At 37.9% G+C, this 18,536-nt stretch overlaps 2 long non-coding RNA genes across 5 annotated transcripts in view; both read left to right on the plus strand.

Moving 5' to 3' along the window:
• The window catches only part of LOC309666450, a 42,094-nt gene extending 30,502 nt beyond the window's left edge, over positions 1–11,592 (plus strand). For 2 of the 4 annotated variants that reach the window (XR_014267114.1, XR_014267117.1), the window contains one exon: positions 435–11,592. This is a non-coding gene — a long non-coding RNA (uncharacterized lncRNA). The remainder of the gene's footprint in view (positions 1–434) is intronic. The other 2 variants (XR_014267115.1, XR_014267116.1) reach the window with 2 other exon arrangements.
• A 2,227-nt stretch (positions 11,593–13,819) lies between these two features.
• LOC309666534 overlaps positions 13,820–18,536 on the plus strand; it is a 35,585-nt gene continuing 30,868 nt past the window's right edge. The window contains exon 1 of the long non-coding RNA XR_014267147.1: positions 13,820–14,408. This is a non-coding gene — a long non-coding RNA (uncharacterized lncRNA). The remainder of the gene's footprint in view (positions 14,409–18,536) is intronic.

An 18,536-nucleotide genomic window follows, 5' to 3' on the forward strand; every position in this document is an offset into this window, starting at 1 on the left:
TTTTTCCTTCTCTTCCTGGGTATACAGCTCAACCACGTTTGCCAGCCTTCTTTGGAGCCATTTGTGTGAGATCTACCTAGTGAAATGTGAACAGAGCTGATCCGCGCCACTCCCAGACCCCGCACCTGCAAACTCGCCACAGGCAACCCTCCAACCCTTTCCTCAGCAGCCTGCTGGCTAGAAAGGGCTCTGAGGACCCAGAGGAGAGGATGAGGCCCCAAAGTGGGAAGAGGCTGGGCTCCTTAAGGACCATGTAGAAGGCCACTTGCAGACCAGGAACATTTTACTAGATTTGGAATAGCAAGTAATAAACTTTAACTGTGTTTTAGGCAAGTAAGGCTTGGAACGTTGTTATGGCAGCTAGCGTTATTTACTCTTACTAATATAATGGTTTAGGTAAATATGGAAATAATATTTGAATCAAATGTTCACAGGACCCCTGAAGCACCCATCCAGAAGCCATGATTGGAGAACTAGAACTTTGATCCAAATTTCTACAGAGAGGTATGTCTTCCTTGGTACAGGACAAAAAGAACCAAAGCCACCAAAGCATCAGGAGGGCTTTTAGTAACTGGTGAGAATACTAATATAATCAAGATAACATCCATTTTTATGCAGTACTGTGAGAGACCTAAGGCTCTGTTCCCTCCCACCGTGAACCGTTATAACCCTGGCACACCTACCCTCCATAAATCTCAGAAGACTCACCTGCTATACCTGACATACTTGAAGGTATAAGATAGATCAGGACTTCCTTCTTCTAAAAAATTCCTATAACAGAGGGACACCTTCTCCGCCGTTTCACTCCTAGTGAATTAGCCACGATAAGAGGGGAAACTGGGGATAGCAAAAAGACCAGCCAACACAGAGAAGGTCCAAATTCAAATCCCACGCCCACTTCTTTTTCCTTAGCCATTTTATTGAGGTATGATTGACACACAAAAAGCTGTACATATTTAATGTATACAAGTTGGTGAGTTTAGAGATAAATACAAAACCATGAAACCATCAGTACAATCTATGCCAGAAACCTATCCATCACCTCCAAAAGTTTCCTCCCAACATCTTATTTGTTATGTTTTATATGTGTGGATAAGAACAATTAATACAAAATCGACCCTCTTAGCAAATTTTTATGTGTACAATACAGTTTGTTAACTATAGACACTGCTGTACATCTCTAGGACTTATTCATCTTGCATAACTGAAACTTTGTACCCAAAGCCCCTCAGAGAGCAGGGAAGAGAAGAGTTCACTCTAATCTTTGTTTCTGAAATAACTTTAGCTGAGAAAAAAATTAGAACAACTCCCATATTTCCCATTTCCCAAGCCTCAGTGATAGGAAGGGATAGGAATCTAGATGTTTAATTTTACTTAGTGCTGTTTTTTCTCCTATAAAATCAGAAAAAGCCTTTATCAAGAATTGCACAAAAGTAGCAGGATACAAGAAATCTGTTGCATTTCTTTATACTAACAATGAAATATCAGAAAGGGAAAGTAAAAAAAAAAAAATCCCTTTTAAAATCACATCAAAAAAAGAAAATACTTAGGAAGAAACCTGACCAAGGAGGTGAAAGGCTTATAAACTGAGACCTACAAAACATTGATAAAGGAAAATGAAGATGATTTAAAGAAATGGAAAGATATCCCATGCTCTGGGATTGGAAGAATTAATATAGTTAAAATGGCCATATTATCCAAAGCAATCTACAGATTTAATGCAATCCCTATCAATTTACCCATGACACTTTTCACAGAACTAGAACACCTAGTCCAAAAATTTATATGGAACCATGAAAGATGCAGAATTGTCAAAGCAGTCCTAAGGAAAAAGAACAAAGCTGGAGGCATAACCCTCCCAGACCTCAGACAATACTGCAAAGCCACAGTAATGAAAACAGCTTGGCACAAAAACAGACATATGGATCAATGAACAGAATATAGAACCCAGAAATAAACCACTCACCTACAGTCAATTAATCTTCAACAAAGAAGGCAAGACTAGACAATGGAGAAAAAAACCATCTCTTCAGCAAGTGGTGTTGGGAAAGCTGGACAGCTGCATGTAAATCGATGAAGTTAGAACACTCCCTCATACCAGACACAAAAATAAACTCAAAATGGCTGAAAGACTTAAATATAATACATGACACCATAAAACTCCTAGATGAGAACATAGGCAAAAGATTCTCTGACATAAATCGTAACAATGTTTTCTTAGGTCAGTCTCCCAAGGTAATACAAATAAAAGCAAAAATAAACAAATGGGACCTAATCAAACCTATAAGCTTTTGCACAGCAAAGGAAACCATAAACAAAATGAAAAGACAACCTACAGACTGGGAGAAAATATTTGCAAATGATGTGACCGACAGGACTTAATTTCCAAAATATACAAACAGCTGATACAACTCAATAATAAAAAACAAACAACCCATTCAAAAAATGGGAAGAAAACCTAAATAGACATTTATTCAAAGAAGACATACATACAGATGGACAATAGGCACATGAAAAGATGCCTGACATCACTAATTATTAGAGAAATGCAAATCAAAACTACAATGAGGTATTACCTCACTCCTGTCAAAATGGCCATCATTAAAAAGTCTACAGATAAATGCTGGAGAGGGTGTGGAGAAAAGGGAACCCATCTACACTGTTGGTGGGAATGTAATGTAGGCTGGTGCAACCACTATGGAAAACAGTATGGGGGTTCCTCAAACTAAAAACAGAGCTATCATATGATCCAGCAATCCCACTTCTGGGCATATATCCAGAGAAAACTATAAGTCGAAAATATACATGCATCCAGTGCTCATAGCAGCACTATTTACAGTAACACATGGGAGCAACCTAAATGTCCATCGACAGATGAGTGGATAAAGAAGATACGATATATTTACACAATGGAATAGTAGTCAGCCATAAAAAATAGTGAAATAATGCCATTTGCAGCAACATGGATGGACCTAGAGATTATCATACTAGGTGAAGTAGCCAGAAGGAGAAAGACAAATACCATATGATATCACTTATATGTGGAATCTAAAATATGACACAAATGAACTTATTTACAAAACAGAAACAGAATTACAGACATAGAAAACAAACTTATGGTTACCAAAGGGGAAAAGGGGTGGGGGAGGGATAAATTAGGAGTTTGGGATTAGCAGATACTAATTACGATATATGAAATAGATAAAAAACAAGGTCCTACAGTATAGCACAGGGAACTATATTCAGTATCCTGTAATAAACCATAATGGAAAAGAATATGAAAAAGAATATATATATATAAAACTGAATCACTTTCCTGTACACCAGAAATTAATACATTGTAAATCAATTATACTTCAATTAAAAAAAAAAGTATTGCACAGATACACCAATGGCCATCTCAGCAAGAGCATCTTCCAACTCAAGGCTCTCCCACAGACATTTCTCAGAATCATCCTCTGTTATCCCACCACAGGTTCTGCCTTGAAAAATTTTTTTGGTTCAAACATAAATACACTTTGAATGCACCTTCCTCCTCCGAATCCTCTCCCCATGTAAGGTTTATTTCCAAAAGGTGGTTTCAGAGGAAAGGAAAGGGCAGAACAACGCAACCACACACACATGCGTTAACACGCCTCAACTATCCCCAACTCAAAAATAAAGCGCTGTTCATTGAGCTTGCTTCAGAACATCAAAATAGTTACTAAAAGGGAACAATTCTACAAATCAAGAGGGAGAAGAAATGCCTAGGAGAACAGATTCTGATGAGATTTGCTTCTGTGTGCACTGGCAAAAGCAACTTAACCAGACAAACAACAGCCTATAAATAATGGCAATCACTCCCAGGAAACCGGTGATTCTGTAGAGGAGTGGTTTTCTTTATTTGGCTATCATTATTTTCCAAGGGTCTTGTTATTATATATAAAAAGCAACCAGAAGCTAGAATTCCTCAGGGACTGCTTATGGAAATAGCTGCTCTGAACCCAGCCTTGAAGATAGGTCCACAGAGTCTGTCAACTCCCCCCAGTTAAAACGCTGCTTGCAGTACAAAAAAAAGTATGCAATTTTATGCCACAAAAAAATATGCTGTTGTGACAGAAAATACTAATTAGATGTCTGGGGGGAAAGAAGTTCTGTTGTGGAATCATGAAGGAATGTTAAATACTCAATGCGTGAATATACTATAAATACAGAAGGAGGTGAGAAGGTGAAACAAACACTAAATGCCACGAGAAAAAATAATTTGTAAATATTTCTTTTGCGATAAAGTTAATGCTTTAAAAAAAAAAAAAAAAAAAAGTTGTTCCTTGATGGTATAAATAGCTAGAAATGCAAAACTAAGACATCCCCAGAGAAGAGACTTTAAATGCTAATCAAGGGAGCAATTTTCATATAATACGAAAATTAACATTGCGAAAAAAGAAGAGAAAGGACAAATGAAGTAAACAGGAAATTTTTTCCTTGAAATATTGATGAGAAAATCTTTTAATGTAGTTTCTATACAATATAAATTACATGTAAACAATATTTCTGATAATTGATAAACTTTTGTTTATTTTTAGGAAACATAGTCCAACATTTACAGCCAATTTGCTTTTTGGAAAGTCTTACTGGAAGGAAGAGTTATACCTACCCAAAGCCTCAAAACCTGTTTTACCCCTTTTAACCTTGAATATAACACTTTACAGACTGAAAACACTCCATCACTAGAAAGCTTAATTAAAAGATTTCCAAACTTTTCCCGGAAATCTAGGGAACCATGATTTCAAGTTAATATCTTCATAAATTTGGTGTTAAACTGTTACCAAAAAAAGTATGTATTGTATTTCAACTTCCCCTAAATACAGAGATGCAAAATAAAATTAAATCCATGATTCCTCACAGCCCTCTGAGATTATATTCACATCCCAGATTTACAGTAAACTATGGCACACAGGGTAACCATCCCCCAAAATGACAGACTCCAAGCTGACATACACAAAGCTCTAAAAGAAACTTTACTTGAAAGGCAGGTGTTTCCAGGATCCCAACACCAGGTCATTCAATTTAAGGCCTAAGGAAATTGAACTTTGGTCAGCAGGTTTTTGTATACCTGTCTTATTGTCCACCAATCAATCATGGGTGGCACGTCATTCAACAAATATTTATTGAGCACTTACTACATGTAAAGTACTCTTTTAGGCACTGAGGTTAGGGCGATGAACAGGGTCCACATTCCTTCTTTCCCAGAGTTTACAACCTAAACTAGAGGTAGAACTCGAGAGAGGAGAAGGAAATGTTTCCTAACTGGAGACGCTATTGGCACTTGAGGCCAGACAATTATTTGTGTTGTGAGATTATCCTTTAGTGGTAAGGAGCATATTACCACTAAAAGCCAAGATCAGCTCCTAGTCAATGGTGATAACCAAAAACATCTCTCCACATTTCCAAATCTCTCTGGGGGTAGGAGATGTCTTCAAAAGCGCTTGGATGAAGAAAAGAAGCTTTCTGTGCAAGATATGAACTCTCCCATCTGGGAAGGTGTCCCAAATTCAAGACAACCTAGGAATTCAGAAGCAGTCCTAATAGAAGTGGACCCTAAAAGAAAGGAAGGGTCTTAATGACAAAGTTATTGAGCATTTCCTAGCATTTCTTATTCATTCTGCCTTTGTGCTCCATCTCAGGAATTGAGAGAAAGGGCAAAAAGATCAACCTCCAGGCTAGGAACTCCTGAAAAACAGTGAGATAGTAGATTACTGTAAATTCTGTTTGGGATTTGTATTTGCTTTTTTTGCTACATCTGTATATTTGTAGCGATTCTTACATGCTCTGTGGCAAAAGAGTGATGCTTTGCAATTGAAGAAAAAGTTTTGGGATCTAGAGTGCTAAAATATCATATTGTAAGTCACTTTGATTCATTTAATTCTTTTTAAAATTTAATTAATTTATTTTATTTTTGGCTGCGTTGTGTCTTCATTGCTGCGCACGCACTTTCTCTAGTTGCAGCGAGCGGGGGCTACTCTTCGTTGCGGTGCGCAGGCTACTCATTGTGGTGGCTTCTCTTGTTGCAGAGCATGGGTTCTAGGTGCGCTGGCTTCAGTAGTTGTGGCTCATGGGCTCTAGAGCACAGGCTTAGTAGTTGTGGCACACAGGCTTAGTTGCACTGCGGTATGTGGGATCTTCCCAGGCCAGGGCTCGAACCTGTGTCCCCTGCATTGGCAGGAAGATTCTTAACCACTCTGCCACCAGGGAAGCCCAGATTCATTTAATTCTTAAAAGCTAACTATTTGTTATAAACACTGCTGAATTAGAAGTTTTATCTTAGTGTCCTTTCCTCAATTTTTTCAGAGTTGGTAAGTTAAAGTTTGCTCTTTGGATAAATGACCTTCAAATATAACATACTGAAATTTGGACTCTCAGGCATGTATTCATTTTGAATATTTGTGAATAATTTATTTGTTAATGAAAGGAGACATAGGTAAATTTTTTCTTAAATGCATTCTTCTAATGAATAACAAGGGCTATTTATATTTAGGAAGTTCATTCGGTTTTGCCTTGTCTTTGATGGTTTGTTTTGCTAAGAAAAACATCTAGAGTATCGTGATGGTTTTAAAATATGCCCACAAATTCTCTGATACTCCTCTCTTTAAGAAGTAAAGCTTAATTTCCATCCCCTTGAGTGTGGACTGGAGTTAATGACTCACAGCTAGTGCACAGCATATAGCAAAAGTGACAGTGCATATTTTCCTCAACTAGATCATAAAAGATGTTGTGGCTTCCTCCTTTTTCTTTGCCTTGGGTCACTCATTCTGGGAGAAGCCAGATGACGTGTCACGAGGATACTCAAGCAGATCTATGGAGAGGTCTACTTGGTGAGGAACTCCTGTCAACAGTCGTGGAAGCAAGCCGTCCTGGAAGAAGACCCTCCAGTCCCAGTCATGCCTTCAGATGACTGCAGCTCCTGCTGACATCTTGAGTCAAACCTCATGAGACACCCTGAGCCAGAACCATCTAGCTAAGTCACTCTCCAATTCAGACCCACAGACACTATGGGTTAAAATGTTTGTTGTTTTAAGCTGCTAGATGTGGGGGCAATTTGTTTCTCAGCAATAGATAAGTAATTTAAGTTTGTACTTTGATCAACAGGTCTAAATAAAAACCTAAAGTTCCAAGGTTATTTTTAACTCTCCACATCACAAACAAGTGTAACTCAGATGTCAGCATCAGCATCTGTCTTTCAGATGTCTAGACCTAATTGACTCTGCTCAGAGCCCAGTCAGTTCCACAGCTGTGAACTCTGAACTCCACTCTGTGGCATCAACCTGGACACAAAGTACTGACCCTTGCCTTCCAGACCTCTTTTTCCACCTAACCAGAGATTACCAAGACATTCTTTCCAAGTAAATACAGTGTTCTGTATTTATCTGGAAAGGAATTGAGGTAAGTACAAATTTCTCCATCTCATCATTCAATATTTTATTGGATTTTAATGCATGAACCTATAATCTCTGAAACAGACCAACATCAACATATCCTTAAGTACCAGACCCATTTAGTGGAACAACACCCTCATGCCACACATTTTTAATGTGTGTGATAGACAGCTTCTAAAATGGCTCCTAATGATCCCCACTTCCTGGTATTCATGTCCTGATATAATTCCCTCCCCTGAGTGTGGGCTGGACCTAGTGACGTGCTTCTAACAAACAAAATGTGACAAAAGTGATAGGATGTCACTTCTGAGATGAAGTTTCAAAAGGACTCCGGCTTCTATCTTGCACACCCTCTCTTGTTCTCTTACTCGCTCAGCTGATGAAAGCCAGCTACCATACTGTGAGTTGCCCTATGGAAAGGCACATGTGGCAACGGACAGAGGGAGACCTCCAGCTAACAGCCAGTCAGCAACAGAGGCCTTCAGTCCAGCAGCTCACAAAGAACTAAATCCTGCCAACAACCACGTGGGTGAGCTTGAAAGCAGATCCTCCCCTTGTCGAGCCTCAAGATGACTGCAGTTCCTGTCAGCACCTTGGCTGCAGCCTAGACCCCCACAATGTAAGGATAATAAGTGGTTGTTGTTTATGGTGCTAAATTTGGGGCTAATTTATTATGCAGCAATAGATAACTAATATAATATGGAAAAAGAATTACTTTTAAAACATACATTATGAAGTGCATGACAGTTATGTGTTTCCAGAGCATACCTAGCACAAAGAGCTAAATACTTACTGAACACGACTTAGTAACACCAAAGCCTAGATTACTGTATGCAAATTTATCCAGGTGTAACATGTGTTTTTTCCCCTGTGGTAATTTTCCCCAGATTCGTCTCTGTTGTCCTCAAGAAATTGGAATGAGAATATAAACATGGTTACAGGGTCTTAAAATGTTTTTCTGAAAAATCAGTTAGTGGTGAGTGGCCAAGATGGTGGAGTAGAAAGACCCTGAGATCACCTCCTCCCATAGATACACCAAAATTACAACTATTTATAGAACAACTATTGATGAGAAAGATGAGAAGACTAGCAGAAAAGATCTCTTACAACTAAAGGTATAAAGAAGGAACCACAGTAAGACAAGTGTAAGGGTGGAGAGGAGGTATAGTCAAGACACATACCCCCAGGTGGGCAACCAACATATGGGAGGATAATTACAACTGCAGAGGTTCTCCACAAGAAGTGAGAGGTCTGAGCCCCGCATCGGGCTCCCCAGCCAAGAAAGCCTGCATGGGGAAGATGAGCTCCCCAGAATGTTTGGCTCTGTTTGGCCAGCAGGGCTTACTTTTGGGAAAGCCAGAGGGATTTGGGAAATAGAGACTCCACTCTTAAAAGGTGCACACAAAATCTCACACACTCCAGGACCCAGGACAGAAGCAGTAATTTGAAAGGAGTCTGGGTCAGAATGATCTGCTGATCTTGGAGAGCCTCTCAGAGAGGCAGGAGGCACCTGGCACTCACCCTGGGAACATAGACACTGGTGGTAGCCATTTTGGAGGAGCTGGTTTTACCATAAGGACACTGGTGCTGGCAATCACAATTTTGGAATCCTCCCTCTAGCCTATTAGCACTGAACCCAGTCCTATCCACCAGCCTATTGACACCAGGACTTGTATGCTTCAGGCCAAGCAACTAGCCAGTCAGGGACACAACCCCACACACCAGCAGGCTAGCTGCCTTAGACTGCCTGAGCCCACTGCCACCCTGAGACACAACCCTGTTCCCCAGAGGGCCCAGGATCTGGCCCTGCACACCAGTACACTGGCACTAGCCTTGGGAATCCCAGAGCCCTGCACTCAGAAACCATAAGACCCAGCTTAGCCCCCAGTGGGTTAGCACTACCCCAAGAGCAGCCTCAGCCACCAGTGGGTGGGCATCAGCCTCAGAATCCCCTGGGCCTTGTAGCCTGTCATGTTAGGACTCAGCCCACCCACCAGTAAGCCAGCACCAGCTCTGGAACACCTTGAGCTCCTCAGTCAGCTGCCCTAGGATTTGGTCCCAATCACCAGTGGGCAGACACCCTGGACCACACAGCCAGCCATGTCAGGAACTGGCCCCACTCACATGTAAGGTGACACTAGATCCAGGAATCCCAGTCCTGAAACCACCTACCCTGGAACCTGGCTCCACCCACCAGTGAGCCAGCACTATCCTTGGGGCCCCCAGAGCTCTGCAGCCAACAGCCTAGTGACCTGGCCCTACCCACCAGTGGCCAAAAGAGTCTGCACAAGACAGGGCCTGGCAACCAACCAGACCGGGAGCCAGTCACACCTACCAGACCACCCACAGTACTCAGTCCATCACAAGAGAAGGACCCACACTGCCCACATAGGGGGCATCCCTAGAGCATGTAGCTCTGCTGGCCAGAAAGTAGTGCACTGCTGGGATGCATAGGATATCTCCTACAAAAGGCCATTTCTCCAAGGCTGGGAAACATAACCAACCTACCAAATACATAGAAATAAAAATAGCAAATTAGGTGAAATGAGGTAACAGGAGAATATATTCCAAACAAAGGAACAAGATAAAATCCCAGAACTAAGTGAAATGCAGATAAGTGATTTACCCAATAAAGAGTTCAAGGTAAAGATGCTCAGAGAACTCAGGAGGAGATTGAAAGAACAGAGTGAGAAGTTAGAAGTTTTTAACAGAGTTAGAAAATATAAAGAAGTAACAAACAGAGATGAAGAACGCAATAGCAGAAATAGAATATACACTAGAAGGAATCGACAGGAGATAAGACAATACAGAAGAACGGATCCATGAGCTGGAAGAGTCCTAAACAGGATCAACTGAAAGAGGACCACATCAAGACACACTGTAATTAAAATGGAAATAAATAAAGATAAGAAGAGACTCTTTAAAGCAGAAAGGGAAAAGCAACAAGTTACATACAAGGAACTCCTATAAAGCTATTAGCTGACGTTTCTGCAAAAACTTTGCAGGTCATAAGGGAGTGGTACTATATATTTAAAGAGATGAACGGGAAGAACCTACAACAAAGACTACCTGGCAAGTCTTTCATTCATACTTGATGGAAAGAACAAAAATTTCACAGACAAGCAAAAGCTATTGATAAAAGAGTTCAGGATCACTAAATCAGCTCTACAAGAAATGTTAAATGGACTTCCTAAGCAAAAAAGGAAAGACCACAACTAGAAATATAAAAATTATGAAGGGAAAAACTCATTAGTAAAGGCAAATATACAGTAAAGGTAGTAAATCAACCACATATAAAGCTAGTAGAAAGGTTAAAAGACAAAAGTAGTAAAACTATATATAACCACAAGAAGTAGTTAAGGGATACACAAACAAAAAGATGTAAAATATGATGTTAAAAACAGGAAATGTGGGTTGGGAGGAATGCAGAGTTGTTAAAATGTGTTTGAACCTAAGAGATCAGTAACTTAAAATAACTATACACACACACACAGACAGACACACACACACATACATATATGACTCTACAAGAGACTCACATCAGATCTAAAGACACAAACAAACTGAAAGTGAGGGGATGGAAAAAGTTATTCCATGTAAATGGAAATGAAAAGAAAGCCAGGTTAGCAATACTTATACCAGACAAAATAGACTTTAAAACATAGATTGTAACAAAAGACAAAGAAAGACATTACATAATGATCAAAGGATCAATCCAAGAAGTAGTTACAACAATTGTAAATATATATGCACCCAACATAGAAGCACCTAAATACATAAAGCAAATATTAATAGACATAAAGGGGGAAATTGACAGAAACACAATAATAGTAGGGGACTTTAACAGCCCACTTAAATCAATGGATAGATCATCCAGACAGAAAATCAATAAGAAAACACTAACCTTAAATGACATATTAGACCAGATAAACTTTATATATATATATATATATATATATATATATAAAACATTCCTTCCAAAAGCAGCAGAATACACATTCTTTTCAAGTGCATATGGAACATTCTCTAGGATGGATCACATGCTAGGCCACAAAGCAAGCCTCAGAAAACTTAAGAAAATTGAAATCATCTCAAGCATCTTTTCCTTCCACAACACTATGAGACAAGAAATCGACTACGAGAAAAAAATTGCAAAAAACACAAACACAAGGAAGCTAAATGATATGCACTAAACAACCAATGGATCCCTGAAGAAATTAAAAAATACCTGTAGACAAATGAAAACAGAAACACAATGATCCAAAGTCTTTGGGATGGGGCAAAAGCAGTTCTAAGAGGGACATTTATACTGATACAAACCTACCTCAGGAAACAAGAAAAATCTCAAATAAACAACCTAACCTTACACCTAAAGGAACTAGAAAACAAGAACAAACAAAACTCAAAGTTAGTATAAGGAAAGAAATCATAAAGATCAGAGCAGAAATAAATAGAGATTAAGAAGACAATAGAAAAACTGTTAAATTAAGAGCTGGTTCTTTGAAAAGTTAAACAAAATTGATAAACTTTTAGCCAGACACATCTAGAAAAAAAGAAAGAGGGCTCAAATCAATAAAATTCGAAATGAAAAAGGAGAAGTTACAACCAACAGCACAGAAATACAAAGGATCATAAGAGATAAATATGTACAATTATATGCCAATCAAATGGACAATCTGAAGGAAATGGACAAGTTCCTAGAAATGTACAGTCTCCCAAGACTGAACCAGGAAGAAACAGAAAATATGAACAAATTACCAGTAGTGAAATTGAATCAGTAATTAAAAAAAAAAAAAAGAACCTCTCAACAACCAAAGTCCAGGACCAGATGGCTTCACAGGTGAATTCTACCAAACATTTAGAGAAGAGTTAATGCCTATGCTTCTCAAACTATTCCAAAAAGTTCCACAGGAAGGTACACTTTCAAAGTCATTCTGACAAGCTAGCATCATCCTCATAACAAAACTAGGCAAAGATACAGCAAAAAAAAAAGAAAATTACAGGTCAATTTCACTATGAACATAGATGTAAAATCCCTCAAAAGAATATTAGCAAGCCGACTCTTGATCATACATGATCAAGTGGAATTCATTCCAGGTATACAACAATGGTTCAATGTCTGCAAATCAATCAATGTGATATACCACATTAACAAATTACAGAATAAAAATCATATGATCATCTCGATGGATGCAGAAAAAGCTTTGACAAAATTCGCCATGCATTTATAATAAAAAACTCTCCACAAGGTGGGTATAGAGAGAATATACTTCAACCTAACAAAGGCCATATATGACAATCCCATGACTAACATCACACTCAAAGGTGAAAAGCTGAAACATTTCTTCTAAGATCAGAAACAAGACAAGGATGCTCACTCTTGCCATTTTTATTCAGTATAGTATTGGAAGTCCTAGCCATAGCAATCAGACAAGGAAAAGAAATAAAAGGAATCCAAATGGGAGAGGAAGGAGTAAAACTGTCACTATTTGCAGATGACATGATACTATACATAGAAAATCCTAAAGATGCCACCAAAAAAAACCCCACTAGAGCTCATTAATGAATTCTGTAAAGTTGCATGATACAAAATTAACATACAGAAATCTTGCATTTCTATACATTAACAACAAATTATCAGAAAGAGAAATTAAGAAAACAATCCTATTTACCATCACATCGAAAAGAATAAAATACATAGAAATAAATCTAACTAAGGAGGTAAATATCTGTACTCAGAAAACTCTTAGACACTGATGAAAGAAATTGAAGATGACACAAAGAGATGGAAATATATACCATGTTCATGGATTGGAAGAATTAATATTGTGAAAATGACCATACTACCCAAGGCAATCTACAAATTCAAAGCAATCCCTACCAAAATACTAACAGCATTTTTCACAGAACTAGAACAAATAATTCTAAAATGTGTATGGAACCACAAAAAAACATGAATAGCCAAAACAATCTTGAGAAAGAAGAACAAAAATGGAGGTATCACATTCCGTGATTTCAAACGATACTACAAAGGTACAGTATCAAAACAGCATGGTATTGGCACAAAAACAGATACATAGATCAACAGAACAGATTAGAGAGCCCAGAAATAAACCCAAACTTATATGGGCAATTAATCTATGAAAAAGGAGACAAGAATATACAATGGGAAAAAAACAGCCTCTTCACTAAATGGTGTTGGGAAAACCAGACAACTACATGCAAAAGAATCAAATGGACTGTTCTCTCACACCATGCACAAAAATACATTTAAGTCTTTAATCCATTTTGAATTTAAGACCTGAAACCATAAAACTGTTAGAAGAAAACATAGGCAGTAAGGTCTTTGACATCAGTCTTAGTAATATTTTTTTGGATCTGTCTCTTCAGGCAAGGGAAACAAAGCAAAAATAAACAAATGGAACTACGTCAAACTAAAAGCTTTGCACAGCAAAGGAAACTCTCAAAGAAACAAAAAGGCTGTCTACTGAATGAGAGAAGATATTTGCAAACAATATGTTCAATAAGGGGTTAATATCCAAAATACAGAAAGAATTCATACAACTCAACATCAACAAAAAACAAAACAAAACAAACAAACAAAAAGAACAACAACAAAATACCAACCCAATTAAAAATGGGCAGAGGATGTGAATAGACATTTTTTCAAGGAAAACATATAGCTGGCCAACAGGCATATGAAAAGATGTTCAACATCACTAATCATCAGGGAAATGAAAATCAAAACCACAATGAGCTATCACCTCACACCTGTCAGAATGGCTATTAATAAAAAGACAGCAAGTAGCAAGTGATGGCAAGGATGTGGAGAAAAGGGAATCCTTGTTCACTGTTGGTGGGAATGTAAATTGGTGCAGCATCTATGGAAAATAGTATGGATATGCCTCAAAAAGTTAAAATAGAACTACCATATGATCCAGCAATTCTACTCCTGGGTATTTATCTGAAAAGAGACAAAAACACTAGTTGAAAAAGGTATATGCACCCCAATTCATTGCAGCATTATTTACAATAGCCAAGATATGGAAGCAACCTAATTGCCCCCACTGATAGATGAATGGATAAAGAATATGTGGTATATATATAGAATGGAATATTACTCAACCATAAAAAATAATGAAATCTTGCCATTTGTGACAACATGGCTAGACCCAGAGGGTATCATATTAAATGAAATAAGTCAGACAGAGAAAGACAAATACTGTATGATTTCACTTATATGTGGAATCTAAAAAACAAGTGAATAAACAACACAACAGAAACAGCATTATAGCTACAGGAAAAAAACAAAACGAAACAGAAAAACAACAGATGGTTACCAGAGGAGAAGGGAGTCAGGGGAGGGAAGAAATAGGTGACAGAGATTGAGGTACAAACTTCCAGTTTTAAAATACATGACCCACAGGGATGAAATGTACAGCATGGGGAATATAGTCAATAATGAAAAAACATTGTATGGTGACAGATGGTAACTAGAATGATCACAGTGATCATTTTGTAATGTATAGAAATATTGAATCACTATGTTGTATAACAGGAACTAAGATAGCATTGTAGGTCAAGTATACTTCAAAACAAACAAGCAAACTCAGAGAAAAAGAGATCAGATTTGTGGTTACCAGAGGCAGGTGGTCAGGAGAGGGGGAACTGCATGAAAGGTACAAACTCCCAGTTATACGATAAATAAGTACTAGGGATGTGATGTACAACATAATAAATACAATGAACACTGCTGTATGTTACATTTGAAAGTTGTTAAGACAGTAAATCCTAAGAGTTCTCATCATAAGGAAAACATTTTTTTCTATTTCTTTAATTTTGTATTTATATGAGATGATAGATGTTCACTAAACTTACTGTGATAATCATTTCATGATGTATGTAAGTCAAATCATTACGCTGTACACCTTAAACATATACAGGGCTGTATGTCAATTATATCTCAATAAAACTGAAAGAAAAGAAAGAAAGAGAGAGAGAAGAAAGGAAGGAAGGAAGGAAAGAAAGAAAGAGGGAAGGAGGGAGGGAGGGAAGACAGAAGGAAGGGATGGAGGGAGGGAGGAAGGAAGTCACCAAAAAAAAAAAAAAAAGTATTAAATAGAGACACATCTGGCATGTATAGATACATGGCTTCTGATCTCCTCACCTGGGTTTTATGAATTCACTACCTACTACATGGTTACGTTTTTGTTACAACTAAATATGTATGAAAAGGTAAATTGGAGAAGCTATTTGTCAGCACAATTTGTCTTAAACGCATGAATTTTATTTATTTTTAAAATTAATTAATTAATTAATTTTTTTTTTTTTTTGGCTGCGTTGGGTCTTCGTTGCTATGCGCAGTCTTTCTCTATTTGCAGCGAGCGGGGGCTACTCTTTGTTGTGGTGCTCAGGCTTCTCATTGTGGTGGCTTCTCTTGTTGCAAAGCACAGGCTCTAGGCACATGGGCTTCCATAGTTGTGGCATGTGGGCTCAGTAGTTGTGGCTCGCAGGCTCTAAAATGCAGGCTCAGTAGTTGTAATGCATGGGATTAGGTGCTCCACAGCATGTGAGATCTTCCTGGACCAGGGCTCGAACCGGTGTCCCCTGCACTGGCAGGTGGATTCTTAACCACTGCGCCACCAGGGAAGTCCCTTAAACTCTTAAATTTTAAAAAGGGAAAAGTGCTGAGTTTTGAGTTTTCTGTGAATCAGCATTTCTCTAGATGTGTTCCATGGAGGACTAATTATACAGACTATTTAAAGGTGGTATATTTTTAAAGGGTCCCATTAACAAATAAGTTTGAGAAAAGCGAGGTGGAATTAAGTAAAAACAGGATTCTTTTTTGCGTACCTCTAAGCCTTTGCTATGTAAATGAATACTGTGAATCTCCAAGATGAGAGTAGGTTATGCAATATTTTTAAAGCTTATTTGGATGGAGCACTGAAGTTTCTCCCGGAGCATGCCCTGGATGCACAGTTTGGAAAACCTGGAAAATTAAGAGCTTAACTGATGACTGACATCAGAATGTTGTTCCCTGCTCTCCCCTGTTAGAAGATCCCACCCCTCAAACATGGTCAAAGTCCTCTCCAAACCTCTCTCATGGATTGTAAGCTGTATTAGGTCCACATTTAAACGAGTTTAATATCTCTGACTACTGGTGGGTTTAGCTTCAAGCACAGTTGTTACAGGCGACATTACTAATAGCATTCTCACTCCTAAAATAGGGTTCATAGGTTATAATAGTAAACCCACACCAAATGTTAGCAATGTGCCATTCACTCTTTTGATGCAATATAATCTGTACCTACAGATGAAAGCATTGACACCCAGAGGGGTTAAAGGAATGGCTGTTTAAACACTGCCTCTAATATCTAGGTACCATATAGACATGGCATGAAATTCTATTGTAATATGGACATGACCAGCATCAGTTCAATTTGATACAAATTCATGATAGGATGAGCACAAATTAATGTCACAATCTATTACAACTGATCTCAGATCAATGCTACATTTTCCCCTATTGATTATTATGTTGTAACAGAAGCATACTGGCAAAATATTCTTAATGAAAATTAATGTTAATGCAGCAGGAATGATATAATCAATGCCAAGATACAAAAAATTAATAATCCATTAGGTATCTCTTACAGTCTTTTGAACTAAATTGGTTATAAAATTCATAATGTTATTTTTAAGCTGGACAATATCAAAGTGAGATTTTTTTTCTGGCAACTTCTATAAATCAAGTGAATATACATTAAAGTTGTATATGACACCAAGCGGTAAGAAGACTTACGATTTCCTTCGGCTCTTGTTAATGCCTGTAAGTCCACATGTATTTTGCACAATGAACATTAATGTATAAAACTACATGTGTTTTTATAAATAAGCATTAAATTTAAGACTTTTAAAGTCTTTTTTTTTAACATCTTTATTGAGTATAATTGCTTTACAATGGTGTGTTAGTTTCTGCTGTATAACAAAGTGAATCAGCTATACATATACATACATCCCCATATCTCCTCCCTCTTGCATCTCCCTCCCACCCTCCCTATCCCACTCCTCTAGATGGTCACAAAGCACCGAGCTGATCTCCCTGTGCTATGTGGTTGCTTCCCACTAGCTATCTATTTTACATGTGGTAGTGTATATATGTCCATGCCATGCTCTCACGTCGTCCCAGTTTACCCTTCCCCCTCCCCTTGTCCTCAAGTCCATTCTCTATGTCTGTGTCTTTATTCCTGTCCTGCCCCTAGGTTCTTCAGAACCATTTTTTTTAGATTCCATATGTATGTGTTAGCATACGGTATTTGTTTTTCTCTTTCTGACTTACTTCACTCTGTATGACAGTCTCTAGGTCCATCCACCTCGCTACAAATAACTCAATTTCATTTCTTTTCATGGCTGAATAATATTCCATTGTATATATGTACCACATCTTCTTTATCCATTCACCTGTCAGTGGACACTTATGTTGCTTCAATGTCCTGGCTATTGTAAATAGTGCTGCAATGAACATTGTGGTACATGACTCTTTTTGAATTATGGTTTTCTCAGGGTATATGCCCAGTAGTGGGATTGCTGGGTCATATGGTAGTTCTATTTTTAATTTTTTGAGGAGCCTCCATACTGTTCTCCATAGTGGCTGTATCAATTTACATTCCCACCAACAGTGCAAGAGGGTTTCCTTTTCTCCACACCCTCTCCAGCACTTACTGTTTGTAGATTTTTTGATGATGGCCATTCTGACCAGTGTGAGGTGATACCTCAATGTAGTTTTGATTTGCATTTCTCTAATTACTAATGATGTTGAGCATCCTTTCATGTGTTTGTTGGCAATCTGTATATCTTCTTTGGAGAAATAAGACTTTTAAAGTCTTAACTTTAAAAAATTATGCCACTCTGGTACTTTTTCTAACTATTAAAAATTTTAATTGAATATCATAGTGGAGTTTCCAATTGATAACAAAAACAGATCAGATACTCGTATAACCTAGAAGGAATCCAATTGTATTTCAAAGCTACTAGCCTAAGTTTAACACATGCCTTACCTCATGAGTAAGTTTAAGAAATAAGACAAAAACAAAATAAATGAAAAACAGTACTTGAAAATAGAAT

Source organism: Balaenoptera physalus (assembly GCF_965194825.1).
Source record: "Balaenoptera physalus genome assembly, chromosome: 1".
NCBI lineage: Eukaryota > Metazoa > Chordata > Mammalia > Artiodactyla > Balaenopteridae > Balaenoptera > Balaenoptera physalus.